The sequence below is a fragment of the Sus scrofa genome, chromosome 14 (genome assembly GCF_054392235.1).
Source record: "Sus scrofa isolate SSC_HxYL_T2T_F1_AM1 chromosome 14, Sscrofa_HxYL_maternal_Yorkshire_Landrace_v2.0, whole genome shotgun sequence".
NCBI lineage: Eukaryota > Metazoa > Chordata > Mammalia > Artiodactyla > Suidae > Sus > Sus scrofa.
In genome coordinates this window covers 19304651-19331568 of record NC_139396.1, presented here as the reverse complement: position 1 = coordinate 19331568, position 26918 = coordinate 19304651, and the positions used below count along the sequence as shown (strand labels likewise).

Sequence of the window (26918 nt, the reverse complement as noted above, 5' to 3'; positions counted from 1 at the left end):
CATTCATGGTAATGTTCTGGGTCACGATCAGTGGGAGAGAAGTTGTCATTGTCAAGGGTAAGTCAAGATCAGGGTTATAATGAACATCAAAGGAGTCAATTAGAGGGTCAGTGTTAAGGTGAAGATGAGAGCCAAGTTCATACACAAGGTTAATTCTAGGTCAAGCAGGGTCAGAGTTTGAGTGAGGCTGAGAGTCAATGCCAAGATCCAAGCCAGGTATAGATGGGGAAGGAGTTGGCAAAAAATTGAGTGAGGGTGAGTGACTGTATGTCAGGGTCAGGGTGATAGGGTCAGGTTCAGCATAAGGCTCAAGGCCAAAGTGAGGGTCAATGTCAGGGCGGACTAAGGTTTAGGGTCTTTGTGAGTGGAACTGGCCAGGGATCAGCAGTCAGGGTGTGGGTACAGCCTCACATTTATGTGGAGATGAGAGATAACTAGAAATTGAGCTAGACTTAAGGTTAGAGTCTACAGATGTGGGTAGTCCAACAGGCAGAGGCCAGATCCTTAAAATATCTTTAAAGACCTATGAGACACTCAGACTTTACCCTGAAAGCAACAACTGTGCTTTGCCCTCTAAAAACCTGGAGGGCAGTGACTGTGGCAGTGTTAGTTCTCTGTGAACTCTGTGCTCAGAGGAGTTTATCCACATGGGAACAAAATGAATGTTTTAAACTAAAAGATTGCTAAGTTTCTCCATTTGTCTGCTTTTGTATATCTGTGAGCTGATTCCACACTTCTTATTTATTACAGCCCTGAGTCTTGGGATATGATACGCTAAGTCCTTTCATCTTTCTCCTTTTCTTCTGCTTCTGCCTCCCCCTCTTAACCCTTTCATTTCTGCATATATTTCAGAATTGGCTTACCAAATTATTAAATAAGAAAAAGAAGAGCCAGTTCGGATTGTACTGGATTTACTGAATTAACAAATGATTTTCAGGAATGTCTGTCCTATTTGCCTGGTGTCTGAGTAAGGAGGTGGCCTGTGTGGTCCTGGCTCATGCTTATCCTGAGGGTGATGTAACCAGATTAAGATGTGGAGGGTCACGGAGTTCACCTCGTGGCTCAGTGGTTATTAACAAACCCAACTAGGATCCATGAGGATGTGGGTTCAATCCCTGACCTTGCTTGGAGGGTTGGGGATTTGATGTTGCCATGAGCTGTGGTGTAGGTTGCAGATAAGGCTCAGATCTGGTGTTGCTGTGGCTGTGGTGTAGCTGTAGCTCTGATTTGCCCCTCGCCTGGGAACTTTCATATGCCACAGGTTTGGCCCTGAAAAAGAAAAAAAAATGTGGAGGGTCACTTATTGGGTCCCCAATTTGAGCCATCCCTGGGCCTTGACTTCTGTCATCTCACCTTCAAGTGGGAGCTCCAAGACATGAAGCACCTAGAAAATCCCCAAGACTAAGGCGGCCATGAATGGGGCTACTTTCCAAGTGACCAGAGACAAGCAAGGGCCAGGAGACCATGCTACCTCAGGCACATCCCTCAACAGGAGCTGAAGAGGGGTACACATCAGGTAGGACTATTTGGGTTTTATCCTAAATCTCAGAATTGAACTAGTGCTTAATGTCTCTGAGAACAAAATCAAACCACACTTTCCTCCCCACTTGTGTTTCTGACATCTCACACTCAGTGCTCCCCCAGATGGCTCTACCGAGGCTGTCTCTGACCAATAAGGTGGCAGCTAGAGAAGCAGCATGGTGGCAGACACAGCAGCAGCACTCACTGCCTCCTTGGATGGACCTGTCAGCAGCACACAGACGGCAGCTGACAGCGCAGGCCGCAGGTGCCCTCTGCTGGGGCTGGATGTCCTCATCACCCAGCTGAGAGCAGGACCAGGTACAGCCTGTGGCTGAATCAGGCCAGAGCTGGGGAACAAGAGGCCTGGGTGGTTCTGGTGGGGAGCACGCTGGCGGGGCCTGGCCTAGCATCTCAGCCCTCCAGGATGAAGGGCCGAATCAGCTCCGGGTTCAACAGCGACTCCTCCAGAGGCTGGTCCACGTGGAAGTCATGGACGTGGGGGGGTCCTGGGTGGGCCTTGGGGGTAGGTCCCTCTGGGCGGTGGGGAATCGGCAGCTCCGAGGGGTGGGCCGGCAGGGGAGCTGTGAAGAAGTACTGGTGCAGGAGGGCCTGAAGGCAGCAAGCAAGGGACAGCAAAAGGAAACCAGTCACCTCCCCATCCCAGCTTCAGCTCACTTCCCTTTGAGGGGGAGATGTCAACATTGCCCTGAAGAGGCCTTCCTCCCTCTGCTCATCAGTGCAGCTGACTCCAAGCCTCTGAGTGCTTGCTGCCCAAGCACTGCTCCAGGGACCCAGGATGCAGCAGCAAACAGAGCAAAGAGGAGAATAAATAATATAAAGTAGTAGGAGAAAGAGCACATTGGATGATGAGTGCTGTGGGGGGTGGACAGTGAGGAGGAAAGAGGAACAGCGGAGAGGCTGCAGACCTGAAGATGGGCAGGGGAAGCCCCAGGGGGTGGCGCTTGAGAAGAGACCTGAAGGATGAATGAGTGAGGCCCAGGGACATGGAGGGGCCCCAGAGCAAGTGGAATGGAAGCTGCCAGGGTCACCAAGAGGATGGCCCCTAGTGTGTGATGCCTGAGGGCCACTAGGACCTGAGTTTCTCCTCTGAGAGGGAGCCACAGGAGGGCCCTGCAGGGGAGGGTGTGACAGCCTCCCTGGACAAGATCCCCCTCTCCGCCAGGGGAATGGGCAGGAGGGGAAGCTTACCATGGGGTGGGGGCGGGGGGGTGACTTAGACTTGGGACAGCAGCAGGGAGCTGAGAAGGGGTCGGTTGGCCTCAGTACACTCTGAAGGCACTGCTGACATGGGAACTCACCAAGGTATGAGGGCCAAGGGCAAGGAGGGGAGGACAGGTACACCCGATAGAGGCTCTGATGCCATCCCTGCCATTGGCAGGTGGCCCTGCCCTCCTCCCCTGCCTTCCAGCCACAATCCACCTGTCCTGGGTTCTCCTCTCCAGGCCTCTGTTCATTATTTCTCTTGGGGAAACAGCTCCCTGTGCTTAAACTGATCCTTCTCCAGGAAGCCTTACATGACCCCAAAGTCAGTCCCAACATCACTCTTCAGGGCTGTCACAGACTGGCTGCCCTGCCTCACCACAGGCTGGACATCCCACAGACACGAGCTACGTCTGTCTGTTCACTCTGCACCAGGGCCCAGGACAATGCCTGGTGTGTGCCAGATGCTGAGTAAATACTTATTGAAGGAATAAAGGCATGAAGAGGTGAGTCACCAATAACCTGAAGATGTGCTCTTCTGCAATGTGGGCATGCCCTTCTAATGGGCCACCCCTGGCCACCACAGCCCCTCTGGGGTCTGCTCAGGAGAGGCTCAGCTGCTCCACACCCTCCTGCACTGGCTCCGGGGGTTCTGTCCGAGCCCATCACAGGTTCTGGGGGACCTCAACCTGCTGGGTCACATGAGCACGAACGAGGAGGCTCAGGGCACTAGGTGTCGCCTACCTGGGAGGCTGCAATGCGCTGGAGTGGAGGGTAGAGGAGGAACCGCCCCAGCAGGTCCAAGGCCTGGGGAGAGGCATCGGGCAGCACCTCCTCCAAGGGTACGTGTGCCTGCTCCTTGAAGGAGATCTTGTTGTAGTCAGGCAGCTCTGTGATCTCCTGGAGGAGAAGCAGGCCCATTAGGGCTGGTACCCGCCCTGCCAAGCCCCTGCTTGTACCAGGTCACTCTGTCATCACGCACTCAATCCGTCCTTCAGTCCTTCCTCCACTTCTCGGGAGCCCACTCTGTGCCCAGCTGTGTGAGTGCCAGGGACAGGTTGGAAAAGACAGGGGATGGGACACGGACCAGCTCTCCTGCCTCCAGCAGGGCAGGAGGAGCCCCTGAGCTGAGCCAGGACAGAGAATGGGAGGTCAGGGAGTTGTGGGGCTACAGGAGAGAAGGTGTGGGCCAGGGGACTCACTAGCTCTTGGGGGGACAGAGGACACCTGTCCCACCCCTCCCCTCCATAGGGCCCTACAAACCGGCCAGACGAGGGTTGGGGGTGCCCAAGATGCGAAGCACACAGCAAAGCTGTTCGATGTCATTCTCCCCTGGGAAAAGGGGGGACCCGTTCAACAGCTCCCCCAGGATGCATCCCACGGCCCTGCAGATACAGAACACAAACATCTCAGAGACCTCAGCACAGCCACAGATCTCCCCGCACCAGCACTCACGCCTGACACCAGGGTCAAAACACCCACAAAGTAGCCTAGAGGCTTCAGAGTGAAGAATACAGACCCCCAAACCGGGAAACGCAGAACGCAGAATTTATACCCCTTCCTCTGCAGCTCTCAGGCCTCAACCCCTCAAGTCTAGAACGCAGAATTTATACCCCTTCCTCTGCAGCTCTCAGGCCTCAACCCCTCAGCAGTCCTAAGACCTCTCAGAGCCTCCCATTCTGGACATACACCCTGTCCTCCCATCCCAGGGAAGACCTCCAAAACGGCCCCCAAATCTCACAGTCTCAGCAAATACAGACCATCCTACCCTAGAGAACTGTTCAGGGCCTTCCCATCCAGGGCCCCAGGCCTTGGGCTAGCTCAGGGACACTGTGTTCCAGGGTGTCACTCCCTGCAAGCAGACGTTCCATGGCCGGACCACCTTCCCAACCTCCACCCAGAGACCTCCTCCTGGGACAGCCACTCTCATCCCACCTGACCCCCACCCAGCTCAAAACTCTCATGGAAAAGAACAGTGACTCCAACTCCTCAGAGATACTCTAACCAAGCAAGACACCCCCAGGGCACCCCTGTATGTTTAAGCTCACAGCAGGAGAACAGCCCCTAATAGCCTGGAGACCTCAATGCCCAGTGGGAAAGATCACTCGAGCACCCGCACCCACCCCCTGCCCAGCCCACAGGAGGCTCACCACAGGTCAACACCCTGATTGTACTGGTGGGCACCAGACAGGAGCTCAGGGGCTCGGTACCACCTGTGAGAGGATGGCAGTGGTCAGAGCCAGGTCACCGGTCTGTCAGGAAGCTGCCTGCCCCAGAAGGTCACCCTGGCCCCCACACCAGCTCCAGGAGCACTGTTTGAACAGAAGGTCCAGAAGCATCTCTACCCCAGTGGGAGGGTTGGGGCCTGGCCATTGCCTGGTCCTGCCTGGGAACTGGTCCTCCCTACCTGGTGGCCACCTGGTGCGTGTAGAGGCAGCTGCCATCTGAGGAAAAGACCCGGGCCAGGCCAAAGTCCGCTATCTTGAGCTGGCCCGAGGCGCTGATTAGCAAGTTGGCTGGTTTCAGGTCCTGAGGGCACAAAAAGAGGCATTGGTTCCTTGTGAGCCCCCATGGGACCTCGGGATAAGAGAGCTGGGCAGGCTGAGCACCCGGGTCAGCCCAGGACCGCACCTCCTTCAGGGCTATACCCCTGGCCACTCACACATGGGCCTGCCCCCTTTGTCCCCTCTCCAAGCATGCCCTACATCATGGTCCCCCAGGTCCCACCCCAGGCCACGCTGGAACTGACCCGATGCACAATGTTGTTGGCATGGCAGAAGGCGACGTCTTTGAGCAGCATCTGCAAATAGCTCTTGACCTGTGCCTGGGCCAGTGGCCTCTGGGCGTGGCGCAGCACCTCAGCCAGATCTGACAGCATGTACTCAAAGGCCAGCACAAAGCCTGCACTGTGTGGGAACACAGCCTTCAATTGCACAACCTGTGGGGGAGGGGGAGAGGCATCCCATCAGCCCCCAGACTCACGTGGCTCACACCCTCTGTGGAACTCTCGGCTCTTGCCTCAACAGAAGACCAGGCAGAAAAGGTGACAGGAGATCTGAGCTTAGAATCAGGGAGCTGGGTGCTCTCATGTGCTCCCCTCTCCCAACAGAAGGCAAGACCCTACTCTAATGCTCCAGTAAAGGCGCAGGAGAAAGGAGGTCTAAGAAAATCCACTTAGGGCAGTGTCTGGTCCCCCACCCAGCCTACGAACTGGAAAATCACCTGGAAACACACACACACACACACACACACACACACACACACACACACACACACGTCTCCTCCTGTTTCTTCTACAGCCATTAACTCCCAGAACCAAGAGAAGGCACTGGTGATCACATCTCCCAGTGCTGGGACAGCAGGAGATATGTCACATATACTTCCTGAGGGCCCACAGGTCACAAGGGCCAGGCTGCACAGCAGTGAGCAGGAGCAAGAGCGAGGGGGTCCTGATGGGCTTTAAGGAGTTCGGGGGACAAATGACTGACAGGCATAAGAACAAATCTATGGGGTATCTTGATGAAGGTTCTGATGAAGACAGAAGAGATGGGCTGGGCTCACTTATGCAGGGATCTGGGAAGGAGTTCTGGGCAGGGGGACAGTGAGCACAGGGCTCCAGAGGCGAGAACAGGAAGGAGGCTGCTCTGTACTCCTGGAGCCTAGATGTACTTGTCAGGCAAGAGAAACTTAAGTGTTGAATGAATAGAAAAAGAGACTGGAAGAGTTTTCACCCTGGCGCAAGGGAAAGAAATCCGACTAGGAACCATAGGTTGTGGGTTCGATCCCTGGCCTTGCTCAGTGGGTTAAGGATCCGGCATTGCCATGAGCTGTGATGTAGGTCGCAGACGTGGCTCAGATCTGGCGTTGCTGTGGCTCTGGCATAGGCCAGCAGCTGTAGCTCCAATTCGACCCCTGGGGACCTCCATATGCCCCAGGTGTGGCCCTAAAAAAAAATAAAAAAAAGAGAGAGAGAGACTGGAGGTGGGTGACAGCAGACAGTGACAATTCTTTTGGAGTGAAAAGAAGCCACTGGGGCTTTTCAAGCCGGAGAGTGGATAACTTCAACTACACATTTTGACTGTAGAGTGGGGTCAGGGAGGGGGTTTGGGGGGCAAAGTCATTCTGATGAGAGGTGAAGATGGCCTGGGCAAGGCTAGAATGATATCTGGAGTGTTTTAAAGATAGAACCTTCAGGCCTGCTGATGCACAGGACACGGGACCCCATGGGCCCTCCACCTCTCCCACGCACAAGCTGCTGCCAAGTCCTTTTACCTTCCTCAAAAAATGAGAAGGGGGGAGTTCCCATCATGGCTCAGTGGTTAACAAATCTGACTAGGAACCATGAGGTTGCAGGTTTGATCCCAGGCCTCACTCAGTGGGTTAAGGATCCGGTGTTGCCATGAGCTGTGGTGTAGCTCACAGAAGAGGCTTGGATCTGGCATTGCTGTGGCTGTGGTGTAGGCTGGCAGCTGTAGCTCTGATTAGACCCTTAGCCTGGGAACCTCCATATGCTACGGGTGCAGCCCTAAAAAGCAGAAGAAAAGAAAAAAAAAAAGAGAGAGAGAGAAGGGCCATATTACTGCTTTTCTGATTTTGAGAGTAGGAGACAATCACTTTACAGATTGAGACAAACACATAACATTCAGATAATACACAAACTCATAAGCAAAAAAAAAAAAAAATCGCAAAAGAAGAATCCTATCACCTACTGTCAACCTCACAAGTATATTCCACCAGACTTAGCAACAGACATGGCACATACAGACATATATGCACAGGCATATACAAAATACTTTCGCACAAAACCAGGATGACACATGAAGTTGTATAATATGGTTTTGGCACTGATGTAGCACGAACATCTCCAGAGGATAAGAAGCAAGCCAGAGTATCACCCACTGTTGGGTGGGTGGACCTGCCCTTGGCATTCCCCAGGAAATTACACACATTCTCTATTCAGGACACGGTCAAGAGAGATGTGCACAGAGAGAATGAGGCTGGGCGGGTGTGGTCTCTCCTCCTGTACCCACAGCCCCTCCAGGGCCCATCACAGCACAAACGAGGCCAGGAGGGTCTTGCAGCCTCTGTCCTGTCTCGAGAGCCAGGTCAGGGTCAGGGTCAGTGTTCGTCACCAGTGCCCAGCAGAGGGCAGAGCCTATGGGGGCCCCAAAGTTAAAATGTACTGATTCCCCAATCAGAGGAGAAAACTCAGAAGGACAATGTGGAGTTCCCATCATGGCTCAGTGGAACGAATCTGACTAGGATCCATGAGGTTGCAGGTTAGATCCCTGGCCTCACTCAGTGGGTTAAGGATCCGGTGTTGCTGTGAGCTGTGGTGTAGGTCACAGACAGGGCTCAGGTCCCACGTTGCTGTGGCTGTGGTAGACCGGCAGCTACAGCTCTGATTAGACCCCTAGCCTGAGAACCACCATATGCTGTGGGTGTGGCCCTAAAAAGACCAAAAAAAAAAAAAAAGAAGAAGAAGGACAATGTACATAAAGCTGCTAATCCAGCCTGCGGAACACAATGGGAGCTCAATGGGTGGCAATTATCCTTATTATTAGAATTCATTAAAAGTTTTGAGCAAAAAGGGATGTTAGTGAATAAATGAATAAGTACACAAAGAAATAAGTGGGTGAACAGAGAGGGAGTGAGTGAGGAATGAAATAACTGGGGGGGAATAAGGGTGAACAAGTGGACAGGAAAGGGAGTAGTGAGGGGTGAGGAAGCAAACGACAGCAAGTCCCCAGGGTGGAAGTGAGTGGATAATGGCAGGAACCCCAGCACAGGGCACCAGCCCTACTCACATACTGACTGTCCTCAATCTCCTGCAGGGCCTTGATCTCCCGCAGGGCCTGGTTGGGGATGCCATCCTCCAGCCGCCGTAGGGCCACCTTCTTGAGGGCCACGATCTCTCCAGTCTGTTTGGGACAGGACGCAGACACTGCTACCCCATCCCGGGCTGGGAAAAGGAATGGGATGCGAGGCTTGAGGCCCTCGTGAGAGTGGAACGCACCCCCTACCCCATTCTGGAGGGATATCAGGGCCAGGAGTCGCAGCGCTGGGAAAACAGCTCAGAGATAACCACACCAGCTCACAGGGAACACTCGCCATCTAAAAGCACCGCTGACAGCTGGCCGCACCCCACCCCGCCAAGGGGGCAAGAGATAGGCGGACGCCACAAAAAGCTGAGGGGAGGCAGGAGCAATGGCCCATGCGTGGGTGCGAACATAGGGTAGATCTCAAAGGAACCGAAGGAAGGACTGGGTGCTCACCTCCACGTGCTTGGCCTTGAAGACGATGCCATGAGCGCCCTCCCCTATGCGGCCCAAGATGCAGTACTGCTCCATGGCCCTCTGCCTGGCATTATTACGCCCCAGCGTCACAACCTCTCCCGTGCACAAGCAACCGGACCCTTCCTCCTAAGCCTGCCCCGCCCTCTGCGCCCATAGGCGGCTGCCTAGCAACGGCGCGGGCGCGCGCTCCGGGACCGGGAGGCCAGCGCAGCGAGGGAAGGCGGCCCTGGGCTCGTCTGCGCCTTCCCCTAGGCGCTCGCCATCACGGCTCAGGGCGCTTCACTCAAAGGGAGTCACACGAGTGCACAAAGGACCAACCGCAGCAACTGTCACTGTCACCCCTTCTCAACCCTGCGCGAGCATCACATGACGAGTGACGCCAGAGCACGCACGGGGCGGGGCCATGCAGCCCCGGGGCAAGGCCGGGCAGCAGGTGGGGCGGGGCTGCGTAGGCGGGAGGGTGGAGCTGCTCAGCGGGCGGGGCAGGGAGCTGGCGGGGGGGGGGGGGGGGGGGGGCCCTGAAGGTAACGGGGAGGGGCTAAAGGTGACGGGGGTGGGGCTGAAGGCGGGGCCTGCCCCTCCACCTCCCTGAGCAGGCTTAGAGGTTCCAGCCGCCACCTCTGAGAACATAGAGGTGTCATTTCCCACCTATGAGACACAGAGCCGATGGTGACTGAAGGGAGATGTCTCGGGTCTGTGTCCTGGCAGGAGGATCAACAGGCAATTTGTGGAGAAAGATTTTTAAAAATGCAAATTCTGACCCAGAAAGTCCAAGTCTGAGGGCTTCTCCTGAGGAAGCATTTGGAGGAATTTGCAGCTGAGTGATTTTTAAGAAGTATGTACCAAGGATGTTGACAAAATATACAAGTAGCTTTTAAACTTCTGAGAAAGTGCTCAGTCTCATACACAATAAGGTAAATGCAAAATAATCTACAATTTTCCACCTATCATTGGTTCAATATCTAACAATGCATTGGCCATGCTGTGGAAATATATATATAGGAGCGTTCATATATTGCTGATGGGAGTGTGATTTGGCAATGCTGATCAAATTATAAATGCATATCCCCTTAGACCAAGCAAGGTCACTTTGAGAAATTCCCCCACCTAACACATTGCACATGTATTAAATGACATAGCAGGAGTTCCCGTCGTGGCACAGTGGCTAACCAATCCGACTAGGAACCATGAGGTTGCAGGTTCGATCCCTGGCCTTGCTTAGTGGGTTGAGGATCCAGCATTGCCAGTGAGCTGTGGTGTAAGACGCAGACTCGGCTTGGATCCCGAGTTGCTGTGACTCTGGTGTAGGCTGGTGGCTACAGTTCCGACTTGACCCCTAGCCTGGGAACCTCCATATGCTGTGGGAGTGACCCCAGAAAAGGACAAAAAAAAAAAATGACATGGCAAAGTTATTCATTGAATCATAGTTTAAATAGCAAAAGATTGGAAGCACCATAGATGTCCATCCATAAGAGACTGTCTAAATTTTGATACACCTATCAAATAGAAAACCATACTACCTCAAAAAAAGAACAGGCGTGCTTTTTTTTTTTTTTTTTTTTTTTAGGACTGCAGCCACATCATGTGGAAGTTCCCTATGCCACAGTCACAGCAACACTGGACCCTTGACCCACTGAACCAGGCCAGGGATCAAACCGGAGTCCTCATGGATACTAGTCGGGTTTGTTACTGCTGAGCAAGAACAGGAACTCCCCAAGGATGCTCTTTAATGTATAGTAATAGAAAGATGTCTAAGATATATTATTAAGTTAAAAAAGGTAAGACGAGGAGTTCTTTTGTGACACAGCGTGTTAGGATCAGGCATTGTCACTGCAGTGGATTAGGTTGTTGCTCAGGCGTGGATTTGATCCCTGGCCAGGGAGCTCCATATGCTGTATGCACAGCCAAAAAAAAAAAGGCAAGATGCAAAATAGAGCATAGAGTGCCACTAGCTGTGTAAAAAGAAAACAATATAAATAATACTTGTTTATGCATCATAATATGTCTGGAAAAAATACTCGAGATTTCATGATTGTAGTTACCTGGTGGAGGGGCTAGGATTGGGGACAGAATAGAAGGACAACTTTTCACTGGACCTCTTTGTAGTCTTTGAAATGTGAACTGTAAAATTTATTAATTCCTTTTTTTTTTTTTTCTTTTTAGGGCCTCACCTGCAGCATATGGAAGTTCCCAGGCTAGGGGTCAAAATAAAGCTACAGCTGCTGGCCACAGCCATTAGCAACAAGGGACTCAAGCCGCATCTGTGACCTATACCGAAGCTCATGGCAATGCTGGATCCTGGACCCACTGAGCAAGGCCAGGGATCAAACCTGCATCCTCATGGATACTAATCAGATTTGTTTCTGCTGCTCCACAATGAGAAATTTCCAAAAGAATTAACAGCAGGGTCTTGAAGAGATATTTGCACATCAATATTCATAATCGCACTGTTCACAACAGGCAGAATAAGGAAGCAACGCAAGTGTCCACAGACAGATAAATGACTAAAAAAATGCAGTATATCCATGCAGTGGAATATTACTCATTATGCTTGGTGGGTTGTTTTGGTCTTTGTTTTTTTGTTTGTTTGTTTTGTCTTTTTAGGCAAAAGACCTGTGGCATCTGGAAGTTCCCAGACTAGGCGTCGAATCAGAGCTGCACTGCTGGCCTATGCCACAGCTCCCAGCAATGCTGGATACTAACCCACTGATCAAGGCCAGGGATCAAACTTGAGTTCTCGTGGATACTTGTCAGGTTTGTTACCACTGAGCCACAAAGGGAACTCCCTATTCATTCTTAAAAAGGAAGAACAATCTGACACATGCTACAGTATGAATGAACCTTTAGGATATTATGCTAACTGAAACAAGCCAGTCACACACAAAAAAAAAAAAAAGCGTGTGATTTCACTTATATAAGGTGTGTAGAGAAGTCAAATTCATACTGAGAGAAGTTAACTGATGGTTGCTGGGGCTAAGGAGAGGAGGAAATGGGATGCTGTTTAATGGGTATTGGGTTTCAGTTTTACAAAATGAAAAGTTCTGGATATTGGTTGCACAACACTGTAAATACACTTCACACTACTAAAATGAATACTTGGAAATGGTTCAGATGGTAAATTTTATATGTGTTCTTTCCCACAATTAAACTTTAAAGAAGGAAACAGAATCTGAAGGGCTGGTAGGACAACAACAGTATATCTAATATTTAGGAGAGGAGGATGAGATCAGGGCTGACAAAAAGCTGAAAGCTTCACAAATTTGAGAAAAAGCATAATCTGCAGATTCAAGAAGCTGTGTGAGGAGTTCCCATCGTGATGCAGTGGAAACGAATCTGACTAAGAACCATGAGGTTTCGGGTTCAATCCCTGGCCTACCTCAGTGGGATAAGGATCTGGTATTGCCCTGAGCTGTGGTGTAGGTCACAGACATGGTTCGGATGTGGCATTTCTGTGGCTGCTGTGTAGGCCAGCAGCTGTAGGTCTGATTTGGCCCCCCCAGCCTGGGAACCTCCATATGCTGCGCATGCAGCCCTAGAAAAGACAAAAAAAAATTAAAAGTTAAAAAATAAAATTAAAAAAAAGTATCCATACAGAGATGCCACATTGCTTACTGGGGCAAAATATCTCTAATTCCTGTGATTTCTTGTTAGAAGCCATGGAGGCCAGAAGGAAATAGCACACCATTTTTTAAGTGCTAAGAGAAAGGAACTGTTAACAGAATTGTATATCCAGTGAGAATATCCTTCAGGAATGAAAGTGAAAAGAGATTTTCTCAGATGAAGGAAAACCGAGTGAATTTGCTGCCAGTGGATCTAATCTGAAAATTCCTAAAGGATCTTCTTGAGACAGAAGGGGAATGATAATAGAAAGAAACATGGGCTGTCATAAGTGAAAAAGAGGAATATCCAGTGTTGGTATTTGATGAGGATAAAATTATTCTCCACTGAGGTTTTTCTTTTTTTTTTCTTTTTTTTTTTTTTTTTTTTTTTGTCTTTTTGCCTTTTCTAGGGCTGCTTCCCGTGGTGTATGGAGATTCCCAGGCTACAGGTCAAATGAGAGCTATAGTCACTGGCTGTTGCCAGAGCCACAGCAATGCCAGAGCTGAGCCACATCTGTAACCTACACCACAGCTCACAGCAATGCCAGATCCTTAAGGCACATGAGCAAGGCCAGGGATCGAACCCACAACCTCATGGTTCCTAGTCATATTCGTTAACCACTGTGCCACAACGGGAACTCCTCCACTGAGGTTTTAAAAATGATGTTTGATGTTTCAAAACAAAAAACTACTGTGGTATTTGAAGTGGTTCTCAATGTATTTGCAAACAATATTTAAAACAGAAAGTCAGAAACTACTAAAAAAAAAATGAGGTGTACATGGGCCAACTGAAAGAGCTTCCAATGGCCAAAGTGAAGCAATTTGACCAAGAAAATAAGTAATATAGTATTGGTTTATAAACCAAAGTATAAAATAAATAGCTATGAATCCCTATTAATCAATCAATCAATCAATCATTCAGACAATCATCTAAATCAATCATTCAGACAATCAATAAGGAATAATAAAAATATTTTGTACAGAATTCCAAATAACATATGTAGGTACTCTGTTCTCAGGACGTGCAGCACAATTTCCTGCTTTTAACTGTAGACTGATTATCATGTCTTATTGTTAAAAAGGACAATATAGAAAGGGAATAAAAAAACAGTGGAAAAATCTAACAGGAGTCAAGGTCAACAACACAAGTGCTAAGTCCTTCCTAGAGTATGTGTATCATTGATATGTGAAGAGAATGGCACTTTACCTCTGTGATCTTCTCCCCAAAGTCCATAAACTGCATCTAATCATGAAGAAACATCAGGCATATTCCAAGCGGGGGACATTCTACAAACTAAGTGACCAGCATCCTCAAAACTGTCAAGGTCATCAAAAACAAGGTGTCTGAGAAATTGTCACAGCCCAAGAGGGGCCTAAGGAGGCATGACAACTAAAAGTAACTTGGTATCATAGATGGAATACTAGAATAGAAAAAACACATGAGGTGAAAACTAAGGAAGTTTGAATAAAAAGTATGGATTTTAAAGTACGGACTTCAGGAATTCCATACTTTAAATTGGCTCAGTGGTTAAGAACCCGACAGGGTCCATGAAGATGTGGGATCTATCCCTGGCCTTGCTCAGTGGATTAAGGATCAAAATGTAGCATCACTGCAAGCTGCAGCATGGGTTGCCATTGTGGCTGGGATCCAGCATTGCTGTTGCTGTGGCTGTGGCATAGGCTGGCAGCTGCAGCTCCGATTCAACCCCTAGCCTGGGAACTTCCTAGAGGCCCTAAAATATATATATTTTAAACAGAAAGTATATATATATTTTTGTTTGTTGTGGTTTTTTTTTGTTTTTTGTTTTTTTTCCCTAGGCTGCACTCACAGCATATGGAGGTTCTCAGGCTAGGGGTCGAATGGCACCTATACCTGCCAGCTCACACCACAGCCACAGCAATGCAGGATCAAAGCCACATCTGAGACCTACAACACAGCTCATGGCAACACTGGATCCTTAACCCACTGAACAAGCTCAGGGCTTGCACCTGTGTCCTCATGGATGTTGGCCAGATTTGTTAACCACTGAGCCATGATGGGAACTACTTTTTTTTTCTTTCTTTTTTTTTTTTTTTTTTTTGAGAGAGAGAGGGAGAATATGAACATGAATGCATACCAAGGGAAAAAGAGTAAGAATGAGAATCTAACAGGATATAAACCTGGGTTTCAGGGAGTTCCCATTGTGGCACAGCAGAACCAAATCCAGCTAGTATCCATGAGGATTCGGGTTCTATCCCTGGCCTTGCTCACTGGGTGGGGGATCCAGTGTTGCCGTGAGCTGTGGTGTATGTCAAAGGTATGGCTCAGGTCTTGTGTCGCTGAATAGTGTCTGAATAGACAGACTGAGCGAGGTATTGAAGAGGCAAGAATGCTGAAGAAGCTTTGAAGTATGCTTGTGGCAATGACCTAGGCTCGTAGCAATGATCTTGGCTTTTAGGGAAGCAAAAGCTAGCACACTGGACCCTGAGGCCCAGTGATGCACCACCATGGCCTCTGATTTTATTTGCAATGTCTTGGGCACTCAGTATGCAGGAGCCTTTTAGGACTGGCTGAGTCACTGGAAACAGAAATCAAGGAGGAAGTCACAGTACTCGGTACTAGGAAGGGGAGGTGCCTTCCACCTTCCTCGGTCCTGTAGTATTGCTACTTCTCCTCTGCAGAGAAAACATAGCCTGAAGTGTGACAAGTTCTAGCAGGTGTGAGAAGGCTCCCCGCCTTCTTTAGCCCTCTGTGATTTGGAACTGCTCATTCTAGCCTTCACATGGAGTGTATGGTCTCTATCAGGTTTTAGGATTTCATTGTAGTTTCTTGCCTTATTCTCAAATTATTTCTCTTTCCTTTATAATTATTTAAAAGTCCACCAGTTGGCTTCTCTAACCATTACAATTTGAGAGATGAGACCCTGTCTTCTCCCATAGGACTCAGCCTTACACTATCCCAGGGACCTGAGAGGCCAGGCCTCCTTCTCTAAGCCTGGTTCACATCCTTCTGGTTGAACTCAAGCAGTGAGAGGACACATTTTCCTTTTGAAAAACAAAGTTGGCTGTGGACACACTCTGCAAGTGTACGTTTTCAACTTAGAGCTCTGTGCTCTTTGTTAAAAGCCCCCTTTGGGTTAATTATAAAGTGCCTAAATTATATTTGATTATTTCAGGAGAAAAATATGCACTAGGACAGTGTGTCTGTGCCTGCAAATCCACTGACTGATATTCCATTCTCTACATTCCACTTTTTCTCAAGAAATGTCCTGACTACATGTGTCATTCAAACAAACCAGTTGTGAGAGGCATTGGGAGAAAGCATGGAGTCCTTTCTAGGTTTCTGGGCTAAAATGTACTTTGAAATAGCCCCTCCACTCCTATAACTATCTCTTCCACCCCTGTGCATGTATGAGACCTTCCCTTATGAGATTCCATACTCATGAAAATATGGATAGGATGAAACCAACATGGGAGTACCATCCTGCATTTTGGTTCTCCCACGTGGTTTGTGGAAGGAGAAACTGGCCTTTCATGGTTGCTGCATCTCATCCACTTTTCCCAGAGTGGCTCCTGCTGCCTGAGTTGGTGACGGTAGGACTGGGCATCCTCCATCCCACCCTCTCCCTCAGGTCCTTTGTGGAACTGCTGCAAATCCACCCAAGATGGCATGTCTTCCCTTGGCATCTGTTCTGCAGCTGGGACAATCTCCATGGCATAACACAAAGGGCGATGTGGTTCGTGTTGGAAAGCTCTTGAAGTTGAAAACTGCTTTAACAGGCCAAATCCTGGAAACTTGTTTATGAAATGTCCTCATAACTCTTCACGAAGCTGCACTGGGTACATCAACCCTCTATGGCTTGGAGGCAACTGTGAGATGTGAGGACACTCAGGAGGAAATGTCCGTTTGTTTTCCAAGTTAGTTTAGCACAAGATCACTGTCACCCAAGCAATGGAACATGTTGCTATGGGAACTGCAAGGATGATAATGCTGCTTCAAAAGGTTGACAATTGGAAAAGCCTCTTTTTTTATGTCATGCCCATGGGATGCACATTTTGCTTAGATCATTACTGTTTAAAGTTTGTTCATATAAACTGTTTGGGAGCAAATAATCTGTGACTCTTAAAATATTTAGAATATTGAAATTTTGGAAAAGTATTACCATCTAGGTGCATTAAAATCGCTTGTGTGCTGGAACTCTCACAGGCCTGATGGAGTCAGAGTTGTTATCAGGAAGATATAAAATCTCCCTGCAAAGCCATGTGGAATGGCCCATCTCATTCATGTCATCCTGGATTCAGGCCACTGATGAATGGTTTATGCACAGAGTCTTGGTGCATTTCTTTTTTCACTTTCGTCTCCTGAAATTTCCTGCTTTCACAATATAGGTTATAGAACCATGACAGTCTCTTCATGAAACCATGACTGGAGCCACATGCCATGTGCCCCCATGCGTGTTTGTATCATTACATGGACATGGATGAGTGCATATCTATGTATGAGTGCATGGGTATATACATACCTATTCAGTCCTCATTGTCATGTGGTTGGGGTCTGTAGTCACCACAAACATGGAATCAGTGAACACTGAACCACTGCGCCCATGGGAAATTCAGGGTTAGGTTCCTGCCAGCCTCTGGTCACACTTTTTTGTCTCTTGATAAATACAAAAGCTTATTTTATGTGTGTTTCTGTTTAAAGACACCTTGTTTAATATACACTGTTGTTTCATTGGCACTGAACTCACAGCCAATTGCACTGTAATCCTATGTGTAAACAAAATGTATCTAACCAATGTACTTCCCCCCATAAAGTCCTAGACAACACTTCAGCACCAAACATGGGGGCCATTTGAAAGAGTTAAATCACACACACACACCACAAAACTGTGGGGAAATGTGGCACTAAATAGACCAGAGAAGGGGCATTTGCTTACAGTATGAGTGGAAACCGGAAGGCAGAGTTTCGCTTTGTTCAGCCTTAGCTGGAAATGCATTTGTAGGTAGATGAATTTTTCTCTTCTCTGTGTGTGTCCACATATGAGCAAAAGCACCCCAAGCCCTGACTTGGGGTGACAAATACATTTTTAGTGAATAGGTGAATTCTCTGATATGGAATCTGTGACTAATGAGAACCAACTGTATGTGTATGTATATAAAATCAATAACATCTTCCCACCAGATGGAAGATCCAGTGGTGAACCATGTGGAAGCCAGGGCAGACCTCTGCCAGCCAGAACATAGTGTACACTTCCTGTCCCTTGAGCACTTCCTTCTTCTGAGCACTCTGGGAATGAGCTCCCCACTCCCTGGCTCCTCAAGCCCTGGCTTTTATCCTCCTCGCAAGGCACCTACAGTGTGTGTTGGAGTGATGCTTTCTCCAGGTGCATGACCTGTTATCTTTTTAGGCTGTGCAGATGTGGAGGGTGAGCCAGGGCCCCATGTTCAGGGCAGTTATCCACAGCTGGTGGGTGAGCCACGTGTGGGTTGATCTGCAATATGGAAATGCTTGCGTCAGGAGACTGGAGGTGGGCAAGGCTCATCTGAAAGATATTATTGGCCTGTCTCTCTTCCATGGCTTTCTTTTTGTCTGGTTTACTGGCTGCCCCAGCCATCATGCAGATGACAGAGGAATGAATTAGCAGTCTAGAGACTGTGCCAGGTCTTGCCTGTACAACCAGGGAGGAGTTGCTTTTCACGTCCTCATCTGTAGAACAAGGTCATTTGTTTAGGGAAATCCTATGGTTCTAAAGTCCTTTTTGAAAAAAAAATTAATAATGTAATTCTGAGAAACTCAGATGGAATTGTGTTACAAGGTACTTGCATGCCATTTCAGAAATCCTGTTCTTGTCTGTTTTTTTTTCCCCCCCTTAGGGCTGCATCCGTGGCATATGGAGGTTCCCAGGCTAGGGGTTGCATCAGAGCTGTAGCCACCAGCCTACACCACAGCCACGGCAATGAGGGATGCAAGCCACATCTGCAGCCTACACCACAGCTCACAGCAATGCTGGAACCTTAACCCACTGAGGGAGGTCAGGAACCCAACTTGTGTCCTCAGTGATGCTAGTCAGATTCATTTCCACTGAGCCACGTTGGGAACTTCAGAAGCCCTGTTCTTTATGAAAGTATTCAGGAGATAATGCAATATGTGCTTTATATCTTCTCCACTTCAAAGCTGACTCATTTGCATAAAAACTTTTTGGATGGTTTTTATGAATGTTTTGGGTTTTCAGAGTTAAAAGAATTTTTGAGTTGTGATAGCATCACAACCCCTAAAAATTGTTTAATAGCATCAAGATTAGGTAGGCCGTTTTGTTTGGGATTTTAGTAACTGAGAAAGTATAGGTTGTTAGCAGCACTCTGGAGCATGTACTACACGTAGCACACGCTGTTAGTCACTAAAATTATACTGGATAACACAACAGGATTCCCATTTTTCAGTTGATGAAACCAAGGTTCAGAATGGCTAGGATGTCGGATACACTCTTCAAATCCAAGTATCCAGGTCCCATAACCTACATTCTTTTCCTTTGGCTTTGCAAAGTATAACACTCTAAATGTACATTAGATTTTATCGGCCAAATGTGGAAATTATGTTTTGCAATTTTTAGCTCCAGTGTAGTTATAAGATCTAGTATATGGGAATAAAGACATTGAGGAAGTAGACTTATTTTACTAGGAACCAACACCTCAACCCTTGTGCAGAACAAAATTAGACTTTAAAAAAAAACACCCAAGATGTTATTAAAAGAAACTTTCAAATATAGTTTTTATTCTGGTAGTATTGCTTTTAAGCTGGTAGCTGCTATATATGTTAGTTGCCTTGTGCATCCACCAAGCGAAAAGCACTGTACTTAGCAAAATTGTCAGCAATTTCTTTAGATGCCCTTTGACTCTCTGGTGAGCAATCAAAACATTCCCATCTACTCCTCAGGGAGAGTCTGAATGTAAACACATCATTCCTTCTGTTCAGCTCCTGGGCACCCTCTCTACCTTTCTGAGTCTTCTGCCCAAGTTGGTTACCTTGTCACCAACATCCCACTCATGAAAGGGTCAGCACTTCCCTGAGGACTGCTCACCACTGGTCACCTTTCTCTCCTCTCCCAATCAGGACTGTCTTGTCACATCACATCACCTTTCACTCACCAAGTGTTTATGGAGCATTCAGCTCATGCCAGACACTATTCGAGGTACTGGGAACACAGCAAAGAGGAAAGGAGAGTAAAATCCCTGCTTGGGGCTTACATTCTAGTGGAGAAAAGAGAAAACAAACAAGAGATGGGGACCGAGTGTTGCTGGTGGACCTGGCAGTGTGCTCCAGAGAGGGACCAGGAGGAGGAAAGGACACCTGAGTGGATGAGACTGAAGCTGGGGACCAGTGAGGGAGGGGTGGGTACAGTGTGGTTGTGGGGGACAGAGGACAACGTGGAAGAGGCCTGGAGGGAGCAGGTGCAGGGAGGGACTGTGAGCAGCCAGAGGCCCCGGGATGGTGGCCTAGGTGGGACCCGGCCAGCAGCGGGGAGCAGAGGGTAACCACTGCAGGTAGAGCTGGGGATGGGCCAAGGGAGCTGGACTCGGTAGCTTCCAGCAGTAGGCATAGAGACCAGGTGGAAGTTGTGCTCCTGACACTTTCCAGTTGGGCCGCATCAAGGGTCCACCTGCCCTTGGCTCCCACCCAGGGAAGGAAAGGAAAGCATTCTCCATCATCCGAAGACAGGGGGCTATGAGCTCCAAGCACGCACTCTGCAGCCAGGCAGGCCTGGGAGCTTCACAGTGTCTCCTCAGTCCATGGGGGGGGCGAGGTGCCAAGGCAGGCGAACTGGGGCTCGGCGGGGGGCGTAAAGCCTCTGCAGGCAGCATGGGGTGGCGGGGGGTGGGGGGCAGCCTCGGAAGGCCACACGCGGGAAGACGGGGCCTTAGCAGGCCCTGTGCGGGGCTGGGGGGGGAACCCCCCTCGGTAGGCCGTGCGGAGAGGCAGGGCTTTGGCAGGCCTTGTCCTGGGGGGGCGGGGCCTCGGCGGGCAGCGCGCGGGGAGGCGGGACTTCGGTAGGCCGCGCGCTGACATGGGGGGGCCTCAGCAGGCCACGTGCCAGGGAGGAGGGGCCTCGGCAGTCCATGTGCCGGGGGGCGGGGCCTCGGCAGGACGGGTCCTGGGGGGGCGGGGCCTCGGCAGGCTGTGGACTGGGGGGCGCGGCTTCTGCGGGACGCGCGCGGAAGCGGGGGGCGGGGGGGGGCGCCTCTGCAGGCCACGTGCCAGGTGGGCAAGGCTTCTGCAGGCCGCGCACGTGGGGGGGCGGGGCCTCGGCAGGCCGCGTGCCAGGGAGGAGAAGCCTCTGCAGGCCAGATGCTGGGGCGCGGGGCCTAGGCAGGCCCTCTGCCAGGGGGGCGGGGCCTCGATAGGCTATGTGACTGGGGGGGGCGGCTTCTTCAGGCTGAGCGGGGGGGGCGGGGGCTCGGCAGGCCTTTTCCTGGGGGGCGGGGCCTCAGCAGGCCACGCGCGGGGAGGCGGTGCTTCCACAGGCAGCGCGCGGACAGGGCGTCCTTGGCAGGCCGCGTGTCAGGGAGGCGGAGCCTCGGCAGGCCGCGCGCGGGAAGGCGGGGCTTCGGCAGGTCGCGCGCTGACAGGTGGGGCAGGCCCTGTGCCAGGTGGGCGGGGCCTCGGCAGGCCCTCTGCCGGGGGGCGTGGCCTCGGCAGGCTTTGTGACTGGGGTGGCGCGGCTTCTGCCGGCCGAGCGGGGGAGGCGGGGCCTCGGCAGGCCGTTTCCAGGGGGGCGGGGCCTCGGCAGGCAGCGCGCGGGGAGGCGGGGCTTCGACAGGCAGCGCGCGGACAGGGGGTCCTGGGCAGGCCGCGTGTCAGGGAGGCGGGGCCTCGGCAGGCCCTGTGCCGGGGGAGCTGGGCCTTGGCAGGCCCTGTGCCCGGGGGGCGGGGCCTCGGCAGGCCGCGGGAGGCGGGGGCACACGGCTCACACCCAATCCCAGGCCCAGCCGAGTTCACAGTCCGCTGCCATCTTGAATGGCGGTGTTGCTCTTAGTTTCCTCAGGAACCGTTAGTTTTTTACCGGCTGGCGCAGCTGCTTCCCTAACTGGGGTCTGCAGTGCAGGCGTGGTGTCTCTGCACTGCGCCCTGCAAGCAACTGAAACCCGGCCAAGCACAAAGGAAAAGAAAAGGTAGACTTTGCTTTATTTCCCAGACTGTACTTTTATGAGCAGGGAATTGTTAATGGGCTTTGTAGGTGACAGTTGAACTGCTGAGGAGAAGGAGGCCTGAGGGGGGAGCAGAGGAGTCCAGGGCGTCAGAAGAGCCAGTGGGGAGCAGGTGGTGGTGCTGAGGGAGTGAGGGGGCGGTGGGGACGACGGAGATGAGATGTGAGGGTGGTGGTGAGATGGGGAGGATGGTGATGAGGTGGGAGGATGGCGATGAGATGGGAGGGTGGTGGTGAAGTGGGAGGTTTGTGATGAGATGGGGGGGTGAGGTGGGAGGATGCCAGTGATGAAGTGGGGAGGACAGCGATGAGGTGGGAGTACGGAGATGAGGTGGGAGGATGGTGGAGTTGAGCTGAGAGGGTGGTTAGGAGATCTGCGGTGAGGTGGGAGGATGGGGTGAAGGAGGAGGGTGACGATGGGATGGTGACAGCTGTGATGAAGTGGGAGGTCGGTAATGAGGTGGGAATAAGGCGGGGTGGATGGTGATGAGGTGGGAGGACAGCTAGAGGAAGTGGAGAAGGGGCTGACTGCAGGGCCAGCAGTGAGAGGGCTGTCACACAGCGCAGGAATCTTGACAGGCATCCAGCTTGAGAGGAAAGCCTTCAGGAAGGAGGGGTGTTGGGTGTCATTCAGATGGGCCCAGTTATGGTAGATTGAGGACGGTATCAGCACTACTAAATATCAAATAGACAACCTATCAGCATCTTGTACAAACCTGTAATGGAAACGAATCTGGAAAAGACTAGATATACACATGCAGGGGTATAATGGAATCACTTTTCTGCACACCTGACACACAACATTGGAAATCAACTCTACTTCAATAAAAAAGTTATTCAGGAGGGGACAGGAGCAGAGTAATAATTAGATTATTGTGGTGACAGTCGCCAACTTCCAGCCCCCTTTGGTGCTGGGCTCCTCCTTCGTCGTCTCACAGGTGTGAATGCCTCTGACCCTCTGCCCAGACGTGACTCTTGCTAGAATGTCCATGTTAGAGGGGCTGTGACTCTTTGAAAGGAATTTTTCCCAGGTGAGGTCCCCAGCGTCCCAGGCCTGGCTTTCCAAGAGTGGTCATGAGGGGCCAACTCTCACAAAAGCCCTGGGACTGAGAAGGCCTGCATCAGCTTCCACTTGGAGCCATGGAGGTGGCCAGTTACAAATGCCTTTTTAATGTTGCTCCCAACACTCTGTGACATATCAGGCTATTGCTTCAGGTAATTTCATCTTGAGGCCACTTTCCATTTTATTTCTTATTTTCCTGAAGGGATATTGTCTTTGTCAAGTAGCTGACGAGGTGAGGGATCGTAACAATGTGTTATAACTTTGTAAAATTTCTCACCCAGCTCCCTCCCATCATCAACTCAAGACCTAAGATACCTGAAAAGCATCTCTTCTCTCCTCCTTTTTCTTTCTCTGGCTGGTCCTGACCAGAGGGCCCTAGTGAGAGCGGCTCCTGATAATGTCAGGATCTTCTTCGGAACCTGCAGCATAATTCATTTTCCCCGGAATGGATGTGGAGCCTCCCCGTGCTTCCAAATTGGGCTGCACCATCTCTGAGACTTCTGTGTTCCATTTTCTCAACGCTCCAATGAATTGTCAAGACAAAGCTTTGTGTCAAGATAGAGAAGCATCTTTTCCCAGGCCTGCATTTCTGGATGGGAAACAGGAGCCCAAATCCTAAATGTGCCTATTTGGTCAGCTTACAGTCCAAACAGCGATTTTGGAAATGCGGAGTTTGCAGAGCCTGATGCTTCTCTTGCAGTTTAAATCTGCACGGTTGTCACCAGTTACAGACTGGCAGAAGGCTTGCAGTGTGTAGAGGAGGACGATGGACAAGGAGTCAAAGAGAGAAAAGAGCAGCACATGTCCTGGTTCAGCTCCTCCAAGTTGCCATTAAAAGTGCATAATTTCACCAGACTCTAGCCTCAAACATCCACGGTCAATTAAAAGCTGTCTCCGGTCAATGGGTTGTGACACAGAGTTTCTATGTTCTAGGGACACCTTCTACCCTTTAGACAGACTGCCTTTCGCCCTGAAAAATGGCATCCAAAGCCCCACTGTCAGCTAACAAGTGTGTAACTTGCATTGGTGGCACCTTCAGGTTTCATGGCATTTCCTGTCTCTTCACCATGTATAGGCTGTGCGTTAAAACTTCCGAAATCCCCTTTTCTATTCTCAAGGGTTCCCACACCCCAGATGATGATGGAATCCGCAATTATAATAAGCAACTTCCAAACAAAATTGAGGGCCCTGCTTTCCTTACAACCATTGCTCTTTTCCCTATAATTCTTCAAACTGGCCCAAGACATTTTAAGGCTGCTGTCTTTGGCTTCTGTGCAGAAAAGCGTGCCTCCTGGTTTCTTCATCTGCTGAAGATGGACCTAGTCCCTTCTCATTTCTTACCCTAAGCTGTGAACCTTTTGGTAATGATGATTTGTAGTCTGAGCTCTCTGGGGTCCAGAGAGAGCTCTGCAGGTGCCTGTCAAATGCTCCACCTGAGAAGACCAAGCCAAGCTAAATCAAGCACCATGACTTGACTCAGCTTTCCAAGTTCTGCAGCAGAACAGCAACCCCCCACCCCCACCAGGAACAGAACCTCCCATCAACAGCTTCCTCTCTCCGCCTGGGTTTCTCCCAGGAATATTTTGAAGATTGCCCGTGGCTGCCAACCTCATCTGCCTTTTCACTTGGCTTGTTCCTCCTCTCCCAGCTATTTGCGAAAATAACAGGGATTCCTCCCCCTCTTGTTAGAACAAAACTTGCTAGGAAGTTGACCCTAGTCTTCTGAGCCTTCCTTGTGTTGTCCCAAAGCCTGTCAGGTAATTTGTAAGTTTGTTAGTTTAAGTGGCAGAGCTAAAGGCTTTTCTCTAACCAACTGACTGGTTGGTTTCCCCTCTGCCTCTGAGCAAGCTTCATTCTAGAGTCAGAGATGTCCAGGCACAGCCTTCTGAGTACACTCTCCTCTTGACTTTGAAATCTTCACTGGGCTTTGCCTGCATCTATGCTGGACGATGAGCCTTGGCAACACATGAGGACTTCCATGCCTCACTGGTCAGCACCACTGTGCTGCTGGGCTGGAGCCTCCATCCTCCATTCCTATATCTATGCCTACTTTTCAGGCTCACTGGTGAAGAAATAGGATGAGGAAGAAGGAAAGGATCAGAGGCAAGGAGCATGGTCTCACTGACAGTCCATAAGCCTGAATATCTGAGGTTCAGCTCCTTTTATGCAGGTTTCACAGCTGAGAAACTGAGCCCACCCAATCCTCATTCTGTCTTCACACCACAAGGCTGGCATGGGCAGAGTGCCATCAGGAGAGAACACAGCTCCCACCATGGAGAAACCCTCTAAACTTCCTTGCACCAAAGTCTAGTTCCAACAGCATGTGGCCCGTGGAAAATGCAGCTGCGGTCAAAAACTGAGGTTCTCAGACAGCCTTGCCCTTGCATCCTAGCTCCTAGCACATGCTCCTTCCTGGTTCGCCTACCATGAAGCACGTGACCCCTCTGATGAAACACAAGTGTGATGACTGACATCCTGGGTCTCTGCCCATGGCAAATAGGCCCCTGCAGTCACTGGACCACAGTTCTCCCCCACCAAAAGACCCTGCAGGCCATGGAGCACCATGGCTTACAGCAGGATTTTGGCCCCCATCACTAATGTCATCCCACTAAGTATGTGCCAAGAAGACTCTTGTTAAGCCTAAAACCTAATTTGATATGTGGAAGATCCATCTTCACATAAGACCTCAGACTGGTGACAGTTTGGTTTACAGAGAGAGGGTCACAGTCCCAGAGGAGAGATCTACCCAGCAAGGGTGCTCAATGAGGAAGACAGAGCTTTATCCCCTTATTCCTGCAGCATCCACCCTTGACCTTCATGGTTCACTTTGGTCTCAGGCTTTCTCCCAGGGTTGAAGTGAGAGTGTGGGTGTTGTTCTGTACCTCTCCTAGGTCTTAATTATACAGCCAGCACTCAGCCTCCTCCCACACTCTGGCCCCTCAATCAGCCCTGGACACCTAATGTGGATATGACAGACATGCAGCTGCTGCGACAGCCCCTGATGAGTGCCAAGACCAGCCTTCCCAGTGAGTCCACTCAGGACCTGAGGCATTGCTCAGCTGGCTTGCTGCCACCAGCAGCGCTCAGTCAGGTGGTGGTCCTTCCTCACCCAGCAGAGCCAGGCTCTCCTGGACTGTTAACATGGAATTTGGAGGGAATCTTGTGCCTCAAAGAGCATCACTCTTCTGGGGATAGAAGAGGAATGCATGTGACAATATTAAAGCCAAGGCTGTGTGGTGAAAGTTTAATAGAACAAATATATGGCTGGCTGGCTGAGGAATAATAAAATCACTCTGATGATGAGGACTTTACTGCACTGGTTTCCAGACCCTTGTTTGCTAAATAAATGTATTTACTTGGACTCCAAGCTACTGGGTGACCTTGGTCCAATGCCTCCACTTCTTCCAGCCATTGTTTCTTCATTGTAAACTGAGAGGATGGGGCTCTGTGAGTGATTCTTGGAGTATCCTCGTACTGGGGGAGGAAGTCTCATATTTTTGGAGCATAAATACTCTCTACCAGTTACTGGGCATGTTTTCAGGGGGTGCAGAGTTGACCCTAGTCTTGTTGCTCTTGTGCTGGTGGCAGGAAGCCATTGTTGCTGCCTTCCAGGACATTGTTGTCCGATGGGGAATGTGTGATGGGCTCTTTCTAAATCCCCTGACCAACCCCTCCCCCTGGTCAAATAAATTCCAAAACTATTTAAAGAAACCTCTGAAAGACTGAGATGAAAGTATTTGTACTGTAGATGTCCCCCAGATGATTCATTTATTGGTTGATGAATTTTAGAATGTCTGATTAGATTTAGTCTAAGATCATAAGTCCTTTCTTATGAAATGTACATGCAGCTAGCACCCATGTCTGCATTATTCTCTGGGACTTGAGTAAGAATCTTGTTTGAAAGTCACTGCTATCAGGAAGCAAAGTGTTTGGGGTGTGTGCAGCCTGAGCATGGCCAAGAGTTGAGTCCCTCTGGTTCATGCAGCTCTACCAGATAACCTGCTGTCACATAACCTACTGCGATGTTTCATCCATG

General features: G+C 50.2%; 1 long non-coding RNA gene and 1 pseudogene across 2 annotated transcripts; one reads left to right on the top strand and one right to left on the bottom strand.

Annotated features, from left to right (window-relative positions):
* Positions 1-894: 894 nt before the first annotated feature.
* Positions 895-9157, bottom strand: LOC146396386 (cyclin-dependent kinase 20-like; annotated as a pseudogene). The gene is made up of 8 exons (XR_014826367.1): positions 9018-9157; positions 8550-8663; positions 5492-5680; positions 5150-5271; positions 4893-4955; positions 4006-4127; positions 3487-3642; positions 895-2130 (listed from the first exon to the last, which is right to left on the bottom strand). The product of XR_014826367.1 is annotated as a cyclin-dependent kinase 20-like (transcript).
* A 12474-nt stretch (positions 9158-21631) lies between these two features.
* On the top strand, positions 21632-26249 carry LOC146396385 (uncharacterized). Its single transcript, XR_014826358.1, has 2 exons — positions 21632-21784; positions 23164-26249. It is a non-coding gene; the product is annotated as an uncharacterized LOC146396385 (long non-coding RNA).
* Positions 26250-26918: the final 669 nt, after the last annotated feature.